This window comes from Ambystoma mexicanum, chromosome 10 (assembly GCF_040938575.1).
Source record: "Ambystoma mexicanum isolate Mex_15411 chromosome 10, UKY_AmexF1_1, whole genome shotgun sequence".
NCBI classification, from domain to species: domain Eukaryota; kingdom Metazoa; phylum Chordata; class Amphibia; order Caudata; family Ambystomatidae; genus Ambystoma; species Ambystoma mexicanum.
The window spans coordinates 857,111,262-857,128,915 of record NC_090932.1 but is presented as its reverse complement, the minus strand read 5'-3'; the positions used below and the strand labels follow the sequence as shown (position 1 = coordinate 857,128,915).

The 17,654-nt window shown below is 48.0% G+C and overlaps 1 protein-coding gene across 2 annotated transcripts in view; it reads right to left on the bottom strand.

Annotated features, from left to right (window-relative positions):
• The window catches only part of SEC62 (SEC62 homolog, preprotein translocation factor), a 670,644-nt gene that overhangs the window by 81,732 nt on the left and 571,258 nt on the right, over positions 1-17,654 (bottom strand). The window lies entirely within an intron of this gene.

Sequence of the window (17,654 nt, the reverse complement as noted above, 5' to 3'; positions counted from 1 at the left end):
AGCCTTTGAGTGCAATGAAATGCGCCATCTTGGAGAATAGGTCCACGATTACTAGGATTATATTGTATCCGGAGCATGGAGGTAGATCGGTGATGAAGTCCATAGAAAGCGTATGCCAAGGGCGAGGCGGGATGTCAATAGGGCGTAAGAGGCCGGCTGGTTTTTCCTTTTGACTCTTGTTTTGGGCGCATACTCCACAGGACATTATAAAGTCTGTGATATCTTTTTTCCAAGACGGCCACCAGAAGTAGCGCTTGATCTTTTCCGAGGTCTTGGGCATACCTGGATGTCCTTCCATTAAAGCATCGTGATAAAAAGAGATTACCTTTTTCTGTAAATCTGTGCTGGGCAGGTATAACCGTTCTTGGAAATATAATAGGTTGTCCTTCACCGTAAAGTCCTTTCCCTGCAGATGCCAATTCTGTATGTCTGCTGGAGTTAACAGTAGCCTGGCTTTATCCTTAACTTCCTATATGGATTGTGTGGCGATTACACCTAGAATTCTTTGTTCGGGAATGATAGGTACAGGTTTAGGATTGATCAAATGTTCTTCCACTCCCATCCGAGAAAGGGCATCAGCTTTACCGTTTTTTGTACCAGGTCGATAGGTAATTATGAAGTCAAACTCGGCAAAGAATAGTGCCCAACGGAGTTGCCTAGAGGATTGAGCTTTTGCGGTTTTCAAATATTGCAGGTTTCGGTGATCTGTAATCACAGTAAAGGTGTGTCGGGCCCCCAGAAGATAATGCCGCCAAGCCTTAAATGCGGACTTGATAGCTAGAAGTTCCTTATCAGTAATAGTGTAATTGATTTCAGGAGGCGAGAATTTGCGGGACCAAAATGCCACGGGATGCAACTGATTGGTTACTGGGTCCTTTTGTGATAGAACTGCCCCCATGGCAAGGCTCGAAGCATCAGTTTCAACGATGTAGGGGAGTTCTGGGCGAGGATGTTTTAAGATCGGTGCAGAGATAAATCTAGTCTTCAAATTCTGGAAAGCTTGTTCCGCCTCGGTAGACCATTCAAAACGTTTGTTTTTCTTTAACAAGGCGGTGATGGGCTGGACTATTCGAGAGAATTCGGGGATAAACCTGCGGTAAAAGTTAGCGAAGCCTAACATGCTTTGAACACCTTTTACGGAGGATGGCGATGGCCATTTGAGAATTGCATCGACCTTCTTTGAATCCATACGCACTCCGCTAGGTGATAATATGAATCCCAAGAATTCAACTTCAGTCACGTTGAAAACACATTTTTCCAACTTAGCGAAAAGTTTGTGTTGACGCAATCTTTCGAGGACCATTTTCACGTGTTTCCGATGTTCAGTTTCCGATGAAGAATAAACGAGGATGTCGTCAATGTAGACAACAACACACACATCTATGAGCTCTCTGAGGACATTGTTCATAAAATATTGAAAGGCGGCCGGGGCATTGCAAAGTCCGAAGGGCATGACCTGATATTCAAATAGCCCATACTTGGTGCGGAAGGCCGTCTTCCATTCATCGCCCTCTTTTACTCGTACCAAGTGGTAGGCTCCTCTAAGATCCAGCTTTGTATATATGCATGCTTTTCTGACTTGGTCCAGGAGTTCAGGGATCAAAGGTAACGGATATCTATTCTTAACGGTGATCTGGTTCAGGGCGCGATAATCTATACAAGTTCTAAGGTCCCCTTCTTTTTTTGGAACGAAGAACAAAGCTGAGGAAGCAGGGGACTTGGAAGGACGAATAAACCCATTCGCTAGGTATTGATCCAGGTATTGTCGGAGGTGAAGATTCTCAGGCTCGGTGAGGGCATGAATTCTACTACAAGGAGGAGTAGATCCAGGTATCAGGTCTATCTGGCAGTCATAAGACCTATGAGGAGGTAGAGAGTTAGCCTGATCCTTCCGGAAAACATCTTGGAATTCTAGGTATTCAGGAGGTAACTGGGGAGCCTCCGAGGAAATTGCTGCCAGTGCAACACCAGGTCGAGGGTGACAAGTAGAGACACATTCTGGAAACTGAACCGTTCTTGCTCGCCAATCGATCTGAGGATTGTGCTTCTCTAACCAAGGAATTCCTAGAATAATCTGGAACTGAGGGGCCTTGATCACATCAAACACGATCTTCTCATGGTGTCCATCTTGACTTACTAGCGTCACTTCTTGGGTGGTATGCGTTACTGGTCTGGAGGCTATCTCCGTACCATCCACCGTAGTAATGACGTCCTTTACAGCCTTTGGACAAAGAGTCAGATTCATCCTCAAAACCATTTCATGATCCACATAATTGCCGATGGCACCGCTGTCGACGTAAGCTTCAATCGCATGTAATCGACCCGGATGTTCAGGGCTAATGAGGACCATAGGTATCACGAAATGCGAGGTCACTGAACTGGTTTTAACGCTCGGCAAGAGGACCTCTATTCTTGTCGGGCGAGGTCGTTTCCCTGCTCAGAGTTTGTGACCCTGGTAACTGCAGCTCCTACTGCCTTCTTGGCTGGTTTCACCGGACAGTCTCGAAGAAAGTGCCCCGAGTTTCCGCAATAGAGGCATAATTGCAGCTGTTTTCTCCTTTCCCGCTCCTTTTGTGTTAGTGGTCCTTTCAGGCCCCCTATTTGCATGGGTTCCCCGGAGTCTACTTCTTTGGTAGGAGTTGGTGGTTTGGAAAATACTCGAGCATCAAACTTGGAACGATCGGCCTTCCTGTTCTGCAGTCTGTGGTCAATTTGAACGACTAAGTCAATATAGTCCGAACAGTCTTGCGGGGGATTCACTACTTGGGCTAACACATCTTTGAGCTCTCCACGTAGACCTCTATAAAACAGCGTAATCCTTTTGTCCTCAGGCCATCGAGTTTCCACTATCAGTCTGTTGAAAGACGCAATATAAGACAAAAGGTCTTGATTACCCTGTCGCAATGAAAGGAGCTCATTGTCCAAGGCCTGCCCCTGTGAATGTCTTGCAAACAGTTTTTCCATACTGAGCTGAAAAGCTTGAAAATCATGGAGAACCGGATCATCTTGATTAACTAGAGGGATCGACCAGTCTGCCACATTGCCACTAAGGTACGAAAACACGAAAGCTACCTTGGCTTGATCAGTTGGAAAGGCTGCTGGCCGGCATAAGAAGTGCAACCGGCACTGATTAATAAATACTGCAAACCTCTTTGGGTCACCAGAAAATCGTTCGGGCGGAGCCAGAGGTACATTCCCAGGTAGGTTGATCTGCACTGGGTTCGTAGAGGATGTTGAAGGAAGATTTGCCCCTGATGCGGGTAACAGAGTTTGTCCGGCTTGTGACTGTAGCAATTGTCTAGCGAGATCGTCTGTTCGCTCATTGGAAATAATCAGTTCCCTTCTTAAAGCATTTGTTTCCTGACGGGCTGCATGCACTTCTACTCTTAGTTCCCCAAGTAACTGGGCTAGCTGGTCGGTATCCGAGGTTTCCATAGCGCCTGGGTGGGAGTTTTGCGGTAGGCTTTGTGTTCTGTAACGCTCACCTGATTCCCGCAGAGGCGCCGGTCTTGACTGGGTGAATGCCGTATCTTCAAAGGTGATGTGTAACACACGGTTGGCTCTTTGGGCTGGACCTCTGTGCACTGTATGTCTGACTTGAAGAGTAAGATGTCTGCAGATAGAAAATATGGGATTAATGAACTGGGGTTATTGGGTGCCTCTCTCCTCTTCCTTTTCTCTTCTCCTGTAGAACCCCAAAGGTTAACGCCCTCACCTTAGGTAAGTGAACGCCGAGCTCTCCATCTGCCTCGGGGCAGGGTGCCGTAACCAGTTTCTTCACTGGATAAGGGTGCAGGCCTCTTGACCTCAGAGGACTGCTGTCCGTCGTTAACTGCACGAACGGTAAGTTCTGGGCACTTCAAATGTCTTAAAAGTCTTTTGTAATGATATCTCTTGTTTTGCAGGGTTCCGGCGATGGCGGATGGCGGGCTGATGAGAGTTGAGGATCGAACCCGCGTGAGGAATAGAAGCGCCTGGAAGCACGTAAGTAAGCGCTTGTAGCCTGCTTCACGATGCGCACTAACTGTCCCTTTTATCTTGCAGGTACAAGTTCGGAGCTTTAGAGAAGCTGAAGGGTGCTGGAATACCCACTGGATTCGGCGTGGGAAGGAGTAATGGCACGTGAGTAATAAAGTTGCCCAATGTCTTTAAACGCACCTTCTTTTGTCTTTCAGATGCGGGATGCAGCGCCGAAGGCCTCCGGAGCGTGCGAAGAGCTGGTAAGCTTTTGTCTTTCAGATGCCGGAATGCAGTGCGAAGACCTCCGGAGCATGCGAAGAGTAGGTAAGCCTTTGTCTTTCAGATGCCGGAATGCAGCGCGAGGCGTTGGTGACAGCCGATGGACCAGGTAAGAGATGCGCTGCCACTGAAGACCGTAGTGCTAACCTGTTCTTTCTTTGTCTTTACAGGTGCTGCTGAAGACTGGATTCCAGGATGGTAAGCCTTTGTTCCCTTAGGCCCAGGATCAGAAGCAGAAGACACGATGAGCGTTCTGCTGCAGAGAATGCAGAATAACACAAAGCAAGATTCATCCATCGGGTGTGGTTTAAATAGCCTCCTGTAGTGCTTAGGTGTCTCCTTCCACAGCCACGCCTAGGTAAGAAAAGAGTTCCTGCTTTCCAGAAGAGTTCCAGTGTTCTGAAACTAGGGAGTGGCTCCTGCCCCACCCAACAGGAAAAGTAGTCCCAAACAGAGGAGGATCAGGGGTTCAACTGGCAGGTAAGTAAGCAGCATGGTCTGCTGCAGATAAGTCCACCCAAGCATTATGAGCCCGGCGCTTCCAGCGCTGGGACTGGGCATCTTTATGAGCCTGGTGCCACTGGCGCCAGGACAGGGTCCAAAAGGTCCCAATTGGGACTGGCTGGCACTCTGAACCGGGGTTATGGGTCTGCTTCCAAGGGAGTCGGGCAAGTCCTGATCTTTTGGAAGCAGAGATCATGACAATATATTGGGGGTGCATGCGGGCGACCCTGGAACATTTCGGATTCGGCCCAAACTTCACCAAATGGGTCATGGCTAACTATCAAATCCCCTCGACACAATTAAGGGTTAATGGCCGGAGATCCGAGGCAATACAGATATCAAGGGGAACCAGACAGGGGTGCCCACTATCCCCATTAATTTTTGCCCTATCAATGGAGCCTTTTGCAGCTAAAATCAGGCAGAATACCAGGATTAAGGGGGTCCAAACTGGGAATATAAAATTGCGTTATACACACATGATGTCTTGATAACAACATCGAATCTGGCAGGATCTCTTGACGCCCTATGGAAAGAAATTGATGACTTTGGAATACTATCAGGATTTAAAATTAATCTAGATAAATCGTCAGCCTTAGCGATTAATGTCCCTAAACGGGAAAGAGAAGCTCTCCGCCCACTAATGCCTATTCCATGGGTGAAAGAGGCGATAGACTACCTGGGAGTTAGAATTACTAAGGACCCGGCCCGACTATACGCAGCAAATTTTCCACACCTAATTACAAATCTTAAGAACGACTTGAAGTCATGGCCCTCTAAAGATATCTCCTGGTTCGGCCGTATTTCGCCCATAAAAATGAACACTATCCCCAGGTGGTTATACACCGCAGTATCGACCCGTATTCCGGGCCCGGTGCTGGTGGACATGCAAAAGAAAGAACAGGGATTTATCGGGGGGGGGGCACGCATCAGAAAGCGAATAATGTTGCGGGACAGAAATCAGGGGGGACTGGGGGTCCCAGACATAGCAAGATACACTCTAGCAGCACAACTGTCATATGCTTTCAAGTGGGTGCAAGAGGATGACCGTCCAAAATGGACGCAGATAGAGGAGATTTGGTGCATGGGCAACCCTGCGGACCTTCCACATCTGCCAGAGAGAAAAGTACAAGCTAATACGGGCCCCCTATCTGCTACAATCACAACAGCCCGATGCTGGAAAGCAGCGCTCGAAAGTGGGGCGCTAGGGGTACGCTAGGCCCTCTATCACCCATCTGGAATAATCCAGAGTTTTCACCAGGCTGTAGCCCCAATAATTTCCAGCTTGGAGGGAGGGTGGATTACTTAAAGTGAGCGATTTCCTGGAGGAGGGCATGCCCATTCTATTCGAAAGCTGCAAAGAGAAGTTTGAAGTGGGGGAAAGGGAAAGATTTCACTATACTCAAATAAGACACTGGTTATCTAACAGGACGGTTTGCGAGAAGTGCTTGAGAGAACTCACGGCTTTGGAGAGCACTCTTACTACCCTTACGAAAAACAGTAGAATCTCCATATTGTACCGTCTCCTGGACAGAGTGGGCCCCACAAAAAAAAGAAAGGTACATGACCGAATGTGAGAGGGATCTGGGAAGGGAAATAGAAGTGGAGGAATGGGCAAAAATATGGGCCAGGCTGCACAAAAGCTCACAATGCATTACAAATAGGGAGGGGGGCTATAGGTTTTGCTATAGATATTATGTGACCCCGGTCCAAATCAACAGAGCTAATCCACATCTCTCGGACCAATGCTGGCGGGGGTGTAGCACCCCCGGATCGTTGTTTCACCTTACATGGGCATGCCCAAAAGCGGAGGCATACTGGAGGGAGGTGCTGAAACACATTAAGGATATCACAGGACTCACCATTCCTTGGAACCCGGGGATTGTTCTCCTAAGGGAAACAGGGGGAGGGGCATTCTCGATTTCAGGCCACATACCTCGACTGTGTACGCACTTACTCCTTGCAGTGAAAATTGCCATGGCACGCCTGTGGAAACATAAAGATGGGCCCTCTATAGCATTATGGTGGTCCAAATGCTGGGACATCGCAGTAGCAGAAAGGGTAACCGTGATCCGGAACAATTCTCTGACCAGAAACAGGAATATCTGGGACCCTTTCATGGACTATGCAACAAGATTCCTGGCCCTGTCTGAACGGCCACCACTCACCAGGTGGCTACAAAGCAGCCCCCTCTACTGACTAATCCACAAGTTACATTATGCCCACCCCTCCCAGAACATTTGCTTACCTCATCAAGCCCAAATAAAATATCGGACATATGAGCAGTGCCACAACAAAGTATATCTCCGGTCCTTCATATGTTTTGATCTAATATGTCTGAATAATGTGATTAATGATCAAATGCTGTTGTTGATGTATTGATGAAACTGTATAATTTAATAAAATGTTATGAAAAAAAAAAAAGCTTAGAGCTCGCCTTGGGTCCAGCCTATGTAGCCTTTCTTCCTCTTTCCCCGGATGGGAAGGAGGGTAGAACGAAGGTAAGGTAATTTTCTGAGTGATGTGAAATTCAGAAACCACCTTTGGGAGGAAATTAGGCTTCATCTGTAGGACAACTTTGTCCTTATGGAAAATAGTATGGGGGGGGTGGGGTTTACAAGATAGAGCTTGTAAGTTGCTCACCCTCCTAGCAGATGTTAGTGCTACTAATAGGACAGTTTTAAGAGTGAGAAATCTCAGCGAACAAGAGTGGAGTGGTTCGAAGGGAGTACCCATTAGGAAATGTAAGACTAAATTTAAGTCCTTTAAGGGAACTTGGAATGGTCTTGGAGGATAAACATTAGTTAATCCCTTGAGAAAGTGTATTACTTAGGGTAGTTTGAAATACGATGGTTCCTCCGCAGTGCGCTTGAAGATTGATAGCGCCGCGAGATAGCCTTTTACAGTGCCAACTTGAAGGCCTGAGTTTGCCAAGTAGAGTAGAAACGATAACACTGTTTGTCTACCACATGAAAAAGGGTCAATATTGTCCTCTCTACACCAGCTGCAAAATTTGTTTCAACGGCAGTGGTATAAAGACTTTGTTGCTGGCCTTCTGGCCGAAAGCAACACCTCCATGACGTCATCAGGAAGGTCCCAATCCTTGTACCTCAACCTTTCAGAAGCCAAGCGTGAAGGTTGAGGGTTCTGATGTCTTGATGGAGAACCTGACCTCCCTTCTGCGAGAGAAGATTCACTTTGAGTGGTAGACGGATTGGCGGGCAGATGGACATATCCAGCAGGTCCAGGTACCACGTTCTCCTGGCCCCGTCCGGGGCAATTAGGATCATGGTTTTCCGGAATCTTCTCAACCTCCTGATCATTTGAGGAATAATAGCCTTTTACAGTGCCAACTTGAAGGCCTGAGTTTGCCAAGTAGAGTAGAAACGATAACACTGTTTGTCTACCACATGAAAAAGGGTCAATATTGTCCTCTCTACACCAGCTGCAAAATTTGTTCCAACGGCAGTGGTATAAAGACTTTGTTGCTGGCCTTCTGGCCGAAAGCAACACCTCCATGACGTCATCAGGAAGGTCCCAATCCTTGTACCTCAACCTTTCAGAAGCCAAGCGTGAAGGTTGAGGGTTCTGATGTCTTGATGGAGAACCTGACCTCCCTTCTGCGAGAGAAGATTCACTTTGAGTGGTAGACGGATTGGCGGGCAGATGGACATATCCAGCAGGTCCAGGTACCACGTTCTCCTGGCCCCGTCCGGGGCAATTAGGATCATGGTTTTCCGGAATCTTCTCAACCTCCTGATCATTTGAGGAATAACAGGGACTGGTGGAAACGCGTACAGGAGTGTAAACTCCCAGTCCACTACGAACGCGTCCCCTAGAGCTCCTCGTGGGGGAAATTCCCTTGAACAGAACAGATCGCACTTCCTGTTGGTGCTGGTGGCGAACAGATCCACATGAGGGGTTCCCCAAAGGGCGAAGATCTCTTGAAGGACTTCCTGAGCTAGCTCCCACTCGTGGGAGACTGTCCTCTGCCTGCTCAGAGTGTCCGCTGTCAAGTTCTTCTCTCCGGCTAGGTGGACTGCCGATAGAGAGATTCCTTCCTGAATTGCCCAAAACTAGAGCTGCATTGCCTCTCTGCACAGTGGCAGTGACCCTAAGCCTCCTCTTTTGTTGAGGTAGTGCATGGCCACCGTGTTGTCTGTCATTATCAGGACATTTCTCCCCTATATTGATGTCAGGAAAGCTTTCAGCGCTAGTCTGATCGCTCTCAGCTCTAATAGGTTGATTTGTAGTCTGGACTCCGATGGAGACCAACGACCGCTGATGGTCAAGTCGTTGGCATGGGCTCCCCACCCCGTGAGTGAGGCGTCTGTGACTACTGTCATCTCCGGCCATGGTTGCCAAAACAGTTCTCCATTCAAGATGTTCTCTGGATAGGCCCACCATTGAAGGTCGTGGGCTACCTTGTCCGGAACCCAGAGGAGATCTGTCATTCTTCCTGAGTATTGTGACCACTGGGTTCTTAGTGCCCACTGGAGAGATCTCATTCTCAGGCGAGCCTCTGGCACAAGGAAGATGCAGGATGCCATGAGGCCTAGCAATCTCAAAAAGTCAAAGGCTGGGAGATGTTGGGCATTTTGAAACTTGTTGACCATCTGCATAATATCTTGAGCCCTCACCTCTGGTGGCGAGGCTTTTCCCAGGGAAGTGTCCAGGACCGCTCCGATGAACTGGAGTCTCTGTGATGGTATCATCTGTGACTTCAGAAGCCCAGTTTGTGAAGGAAGTGGCAGACATAATCCAGCTGGATCTGAGCTTGTTCTGAAGATACAGCTCTGATCAGCCAATCGTCCAGGTAGGGGTAGGCGTGTATCCCTTCCCTCCTTAGACTTGCAGCCACTACCGACATTAGCTTGGTGAAGACCCTCGGGGCGGAGGTCAGCCCAAATGGCAGAACGCGAAATTGTTAATGAGAGCCGCCAATTGCGAACCTCAGGTATCTCCTGTGTTTGAGATGGATTGGCACATCGAAATAAGCTTCCTGGCGGTCCAGAGATACCAGCCAGTCCTGGATCTGGAGGGCCTGAAGGATCTGAGAGAGAGTTACCATCTTGAACTTGTCCTTCTTGAGGAACTCCAACTCTCGTAAGTCCAAGATGGGTCTCGGTCCTCTGTCCTCCTTCGTATGAGAAAGTAGGGGGAGTACCAGCCCTTGTTCCTCTCCGCTACAGGTACCGGTTCTATGGCACCTTTCTCTAGCAGGTTTACAATTTCCTGCAAGAGGAGCGGATCTGGAACTTTTAGAGAGCTGTGCCCCGGTGTATGACTCTGAGGGATGCGTAGAAAGGGTAGGCAGTAACCTTGGGCAACTGTCTCCAGTGCCCAAGCATCTGACGAAATAGCCTGCCATTCCGTCAGATGGTGAGTTAACCTGCCCCTTACAGGTGTTTTGTGTGGAAAGACCTCAGTGTGGTTTGGGGTCGGCTGATGCGGATGCCGAGGGTAAAGAGGCACCTGCTGCGGCCTTAGTACTTTTGACCCGTTCACCTCGGGTGGATCTCCTTTTGCCTCTTTGAGCCGGCTGTGCTCTGCCTTTCCCGAATCCGGATTAATAGCAAAAGGACTTTCCTCTCCCAGAGGTTCCTGAGGGGCGAAAAGGAGTTTAGCGGATTGCAGCTCCTAACGATTTTGCTGCTGCTTTAGATGTTTGCAACTTTTCCAGACTGTCATCAGCCTTTTTACCGAATAAAGAAGAGCCGTCAAAGGACATATTCAAAAGTCTGGCCTGTACATCTGGAGCAAAGCCAGACTTTCGTAACCGCGCATGCCTGCGGATTGTAGAACTTCCCGCAATTGGCCCTGCTGATACTATCAGCAGAATCGATGCCAGTTTGAAGAGATTCGCACATGGCATCTTTGCCATTTTTAATGATGTTAAGGAAGGCTTCCCTTTCATCTCCTTCCGGTATGCAGTCAGCCGCTGATGAAGCACACTCCCACAGTGTGTGACTGAACCTGGCGAGCATACAAGTGGCGTTGACGGACTTGAAGGAAGGTATGCAGACCATGCTGCTATTTTAGGTAACGTGCTGTGCAACTTGCATCTCTTTCTGTTGCACCCGTGAAATCGGATGTCGCCCACAGTATTAGAAACACGATGGAGCCTTGATTTGCTCCTTGCTATACCAGCCCGCCTGAACATTATTACAATTTTATTCATGTTGCCGCCATTGCCTTCCATGTGGTAATAACCACGGCAAGATGGCCGCGCCATCTCAGTGAGCTGCCTCACTCACTCAGCTCGCCAGAAACACCCCTGCTATGACGCCGTCGACCGCTGCATCCGGATTGGCCAAGCAGCACCATATGTGCACCCTGCCGGAGCAGTTAGGCGTGAGCCGTCCCACTGCCTAAGGACCACGATTAAGGACGAATCCTGTCCTGTGCCTGTCCAGTGACCACAGTGGCCGGGGCCAGATCTGTTCTTGCTCGATGTGCCACTGCACCCCCGACCTCGATCTGCGCCCATTGCCTGGTAAGTCTCAGCCACATTGGAGCAAATCACGCCGCCTGCCACTATTTACCATTCACACCGTACTTTACCGTGAGCTGTCAGCCTCCGACCTACCTGTTACATTCGCAAGTAATGCGCGTGAGCGCCTTTTGAACACTAGTCACTGTATTAGTGCTGCTCACTGCCGTATAAGTATTGTATGCTGCACGTCCTCCTATTGCCTCCAGAACTGCATACCCAGCATATCGCAAATATTGCCCTCTGATTACTGCCCATGATGTTGTACATTCCATAGCCACAATCACATTATTGATCTGCTAAACCACTACACTTATTGGCATTCTACTGCATTATTGTATTGCTTTGTATGCTATTGCATTACTGTATTGCTTGATTCTGTTTTGCATGCAGTGGTGCGCATAACAAGTTGATGTAACTTTGTGTACTTAATTACACTGTTACCGCTTACTTAGATGTACATTACAAATCTCGCTGTGCATTAATTTGAGTGTGCAGTACCCTCAGCTACTGTGCTAATGTGCCCACAGATGATCGCTAGAATTCTCCACCATCTGTAATCTGCCTCTTAGGTTCCCTACCCCACCTGAGATACTAGACTCTTCCTGCCCAACCTGGAAAGAACCCATTGCCTTACCATTGCCTTGCCTGCATAAGATGTTACGCACAATAGTCACCTTATGCGTAATGGCTATATCCTTCTCACCGGACATTCTCTACCAGGATATCCATATCAGGGCTCCCCCCTCAGAGACGCCCCCCAATGTATCAAACACAGCCATGCCTGACCCTGCCTGTGCTAAACACTACTGTAGGCCAGGACCAGTCACTTTCGCCTCCTTACCCTGCCCTGTCTCAGACAGAAACAACAAACTTCGCGCTAGACTCTCTAAACTGCATGAGCCGCTTAGAAGACTCCTCCCCACCACCAAAAATGAAACTAAAGGCCACTATACTAGATAACATAGTGCCCCCTATCACCAGACTACCCCTCTAGCCACTAAAGTCATTACCACTCCCAGAACTAAGACAAAACCATCTATTTCGTCAAATCTCAGCATAGAAACGGACGCTTTTTCCTACAAAGGAGCACTCCTTAACACAAGATCTCTAGTTTCCCATGCCCTCGATATAGCAGATCTCATCACTGAAGCCAAATTAGACTTCATTGCTCTAACCGATACATGGCTACACAATGCCGCAGGACCATCCCTTATGCTGGCCATCCCAGACGGCTACACTATATCTAGGCAGGACCGCGTGGGCAGCACCCGCGGCGGCGGCATCGCCATTATATCCAAAGAAAAGCTTGCCATACTGTTAACTACCACCCAAACTCTGCAATCGTGCAAATCCCTTACCGCCAAACTCCCCATAAACAACACCCAATCACTTACTATCCACTTAGTATACAGACCACCCGGCCCTCTCGGGACCTTCGAAGAGGATCTGCATAGCTTATTAACCAACAATGCTAAAACCACATCACAAATGCTACTATTAGGCGATTTTAACCTCGGTCTTAACGACCCCACAGACTTACATGCACTAACCATAGCTAACACCATCACCTCCCTAGGACTAACCCAAAAAGTCAACTCCTCCACCCACTTGAAGGGAAGAACTTTAGATTGGGTTGCCGACGCTAACTGTTCGGCGGTCATTTCGTCCATCTCTCCTCTACCTTGGACTGACCATTCTCTGATCTCCTTTAATATTCTGACCTCCAGACTACCCACTACAGCCGTGCCATCGGCACCACCCTGCCTAACAAGAAATAAGAAAAACATAACAGTGGAAAACATTATTCCAGTCATCCTCCCAACTCTCAATGCATTACCAGATAATCTAGACCCTAATACCTTGGTGCATGAATATAATAAAATCATGTTGGACACCATGGACAAAATAGCTCCTCTAAAACTCCGTACCAGTAAGTCCAAAACCCATTTAAACAAATGGTTTACACCTGAACTTAAGGCCCTCTGCTTAAAAAAGAGAAAGTGTGAATCCGCCTGGAAATCATGCCCACCCAACGAAAAGATAGATAAGAAAGCCATTCTTACCACTATCTCACGATAGTACAAAAATGAAATCTGCCTGGCTAAACGGAATTCCTACAATGACCGCATTGCCAACTCCAACTCAAACATGAAGGAACTCTTCTCCATATTGGAGGAACTTGAGTCTCCTATCGACACACCGGATACCTGTATCAAGGATCAAACATGGTGTGCAAACATCCAACAGGCACTAGCCAATAAAATAAACACATTACAAAACAAAATCCAAATAAAAAAAGACTCCTTGAATATTCCTAGTCCACCCAAACTTCTGCCTGACGCTATACCTAGCACACATTCTAATAAATTCTCCTTCACGAAAACCACTACCTTGGAAGTTGAGAAAATCATACTCTCTCTCAAACCCTCCAATTGTAAAGGTGACATCTGCCCTGCACACATAATCAAAGGTGCAGCCAGAGATTTATCACCATTTATCGCCAAACTTATAAATGCCTCCTTCGCCTCAGGTAATATCCCGTCCAACCTTAAACAATCTCGGGTGCTTCCCCTTCTCAAGAAACAGACATTGGACCCACTCATCCCCACCAACTACCGCCCCATCACCACGGTACCTTTCCTACTGAAGATCTTGGACAAAATGGCATACGTCCAGATCCAAAAACACTTGGAAGTCCATAAACTACTAGGATCTAGACAATCGGGTTTCCGCCCCTTACACGCGACAGAAACAACCCTTATCGGTCTAAAGACCCAAATAGATTAATTGAGGGATAAGGGGAAGACAACTCTCCTCCTTTTACTCGACCTCTCTGCAGCATTTGACCTTGTGGATCACAAGGTACTATGCAGACACTTGGATTCAGGAGCCCATTTCTTGAGCGAAGCAATCAGATGGATTGAATCCTTCTTGAGCGAGAGAACTATGAGTCTTCTCCCCCTCAGCAGCAGCTGACCCCTCTCCTATCATCTGTGGAGTCCCTCAGGGCTCCTGCGTCTCCCCAACTCTATACAACATCTTCACCAAACCTCTGTTTGACGATCTGGACCTTCTGGGTATCACCTACACCAACTATGCAGACGATACTCAGATTCTCCTCCCACTTTCAGGGGATCATAGCAAGGACAGAGAGTTGGTGAACAGGGTGTATCTCATCATTCAGGCTTGGATGGCATCCCACGGCCTCTGCCTGAATGATAAGACAGAGCTAATCATCCAGGGTACGCATGCCAATATTAACAAACTAGGATCTGAATATGTCTCGTTTAACATAGATGGCAACATCATCAAAGTTTCAAGAGAGGTAAAAACTCTCGGATTCTATCTGGATAGCACTATGTCATTTAATAAACAGGTCAACTCACTAGCATCCACTACCGCGTACACCTGCAAACTAATCAGAGCAGGCAGGCCATTCCTCTCCGACGACAGTTGCCTGATCCTGGCGAGAGCCCTCATACTCTCCAGACTCGATTATTGTAATGCTCTTTAAAGCGGCGCCAATAAATCAATTCCACAAAGACTGCACATCCTACAGAATAATGCCCTTAGAGCAGCGCTCGGCATAAATAAAAGAGAACATATCACTGCCATCAGACGCCAACATAAATGGCTCTCCACTGAGAATAAAATCCATCTAAAAATGGCATCACTAACACACAAAGCTCTCAATAATGCTGCACCCAGCTACCTCATGGACAAACTCAAGAGGAAACCAGCCATCAGACAGACCAGAACCGTGAATTCTAATTGTCTGGTAATCCCAAGATTTAAACTCTCTACGATAGGAGGCAATAGCGTCCCCGTGAAAGCTGCCACCCTCTGGAACTCCTTACCACATAACCTAAGAGCTGACCAACTCTTCTCACACTTTAGAAGGAACCTTATCAAACACTTGAACGCCAACAACCCCTAGCCTTCCTCCTTGTTGTACATATATCTTACTGCACTGTGCTTCTATATCAACTATTATTCTGTTCAGGATACTGTATATTTTATATTTCTGTAATTTTTGTACATGCATATTTATGCATAAGTGTATAACTGTAACATTGTAAGCTTCGCATTCTCTTTCCTGCTGCGCCCTGCTGCGCCCTGCTGCCTCTGGGTATGGAGCGCATTACAAATAAAGAAACAAACAAAACAAACAAACTTCAACACCATACTACAAGCAGAAAATACTTTTTTTGCCATAGAATCGTACCTTTTGTCATCTCTGTCCTGTGGGACAGTAGGATAAGCAGATCTGCTGCTTGATAAAGTTGCCGCTTGAAACACCAGGCTCTCTGGAGTCGGGTGTTTTGATAAATATTCAGGGTCAGCCGCAGCTACCCTATACTCGGCTGACAATTTTTTATTGACTGCAGTGATAACCTCAGGAGTTTCCCAATTTGATGAAATCTTCCTTTGTAAAGCTGTATGGAAAGGGACCACAGGATCCTCCTGTGGACCTTTATCTAGTATGTCTGTAAGGTCATCCTGTTGAAAAACAGGTGAAGGCGCAGACCAACCCATGATTTCAATAATTCTTGCCATCAGGGTTCTATAGGGGGTTTCGGCATGTTCCCCAGGGTCTGGTTTGACAAATTCCACTTCTGGGGAACTGTCCAACCCACTTGCCTCATGTAATGATTCCTGTAGGTCTTTCAACCTTCTTTCTTCAGAGGTAAAATCCTCTGAAACAGGTGGCGTGGTCCTCTGCAGCCCGAAGGGTCTTTCTTGATCAGAATCCTCCCCTTCTTCATAGATTGAAGATAATCTGGGACTCTGACCTCGGAAATGGTGTAAAACCCATGTCTAAAGCAGAAGGAGCCAAACTTGTCATTATTGGCCGAGAAAAGGTCGATGTCGTCGACGCCAATGTAAAAGGCTTCGAAGGCGCCAAGAAAGGCGTTGAGAAAACTGGAAGAGGCCTCGAGGAACTCGAGAGGATCGCGATCCTGCTCGAGGATGTCGACGAAGTTCTCCACATCGTGCTGGAGGCTCTGGGTATAACCGTTGGCTGTGAGGTAGCCGTGGTTTTTTCTTTTATCGGCGTCAATGTTGGCGTCGACGATGGCATCGATTCCATCGACCGATGCGTCGAAGAACCCTTCGATAATGGCGTTGATGGCGCCGATCCATGAGTCGCAGGGACTTTCCACGACAGCGTCGAAGATGATGCCTTCCTACCCGATGGCCGGTGGCGCTCTCAGGTTGTCATGATGCCTACCTCCAAGGAGCCAGGTCCGACCCAGCGACCCCAGAGGCAGGCATCATTTCCCCCAGGGGAGTGCCAGCGGGCCCAAGCTGGGGCCCTTTGGACGCAGTCCTGGCGCCTTAGGCGCCAGGCTCATGTTGGACCTCTGTCCTGGCGCCTTCGGCACAAGGCTCATAAAGCTATACATGTGTGCAAGTGTTTTCATGTGCACTTACCTGATGCAGACCATGCGGCCCTCTTAAGGCCTGAATGGAACTACTTTACCTGTGGGACTACTTTCCACCCGGGTGTGGTCGGGGAAGGATACATACCTGATCGGAGGAAGGATACACACTTGGGACTTCTTCCAAAGCTATTTAAACCACACCCGATCAGCAACTCACGCTTCGCGTTGTTCTGCTCCTCGCAGCTGGACGCTCACCGTGTCAGCTCCTGCTTCAGGACTTCAGCCACGCCTGTCAGCATCCTGGGTCACCTGCAAAGGGAGACAAGAGAACTTACCAGCTAAAACCTGCACCACGGAGACATCATCAACGATCCTGAAAGGGAAGACATTATTTTTAAAAGCATTTCGTTACGATCGCTGCAGCGCTGCATTTCACTCACCTTTCCTGGGTTCCTCCATCTTCAGCAGCGATCATCCGGATACACAGCCACTTCCCAGAGCCTAGAGAAAAAGACAAGAATAAGAGGTGAGAGAAGGAAGGGAATAAGACTTACCTCATTTCATTTCGGGTCTTGCCGCTTCCAGGCATTTTCCGGACCCCGGCCCCTATGGGGAAAAAAGACAAAGACATTGAATGAGCGTATGCAAAGTCAGTTCCCGAGCGCTCATCCAGAACTAACCTGCCATTTACTGGAACTGCACGTTTCACTTCGGGTCGGTGCCATATCTCCGGCATTCCGAACCCCGGCCCCTAAGGGAAAAAAAGGACATAAACATTAGCGCTTGCTGCAAAAAGACAATGAACATTATTATTAAGCTTGGACTTTTGAACTTGCAACAGAACTTTTACAGAGCCTTACCTGAATAGTCAAGCTTACCTGAACTCCCATCAATCCTCAATCCAGTGAAGTAACTGGGTTTCAACGCGTCCCTGTATCAGAAGCAGGATGGAGAGCTCATCCTTCCTGACCCTAAGGTGAGACTTCACGGGGAATCGTGGAAGGGTATCGTGGAGGGTTGGAAGAGAGTGG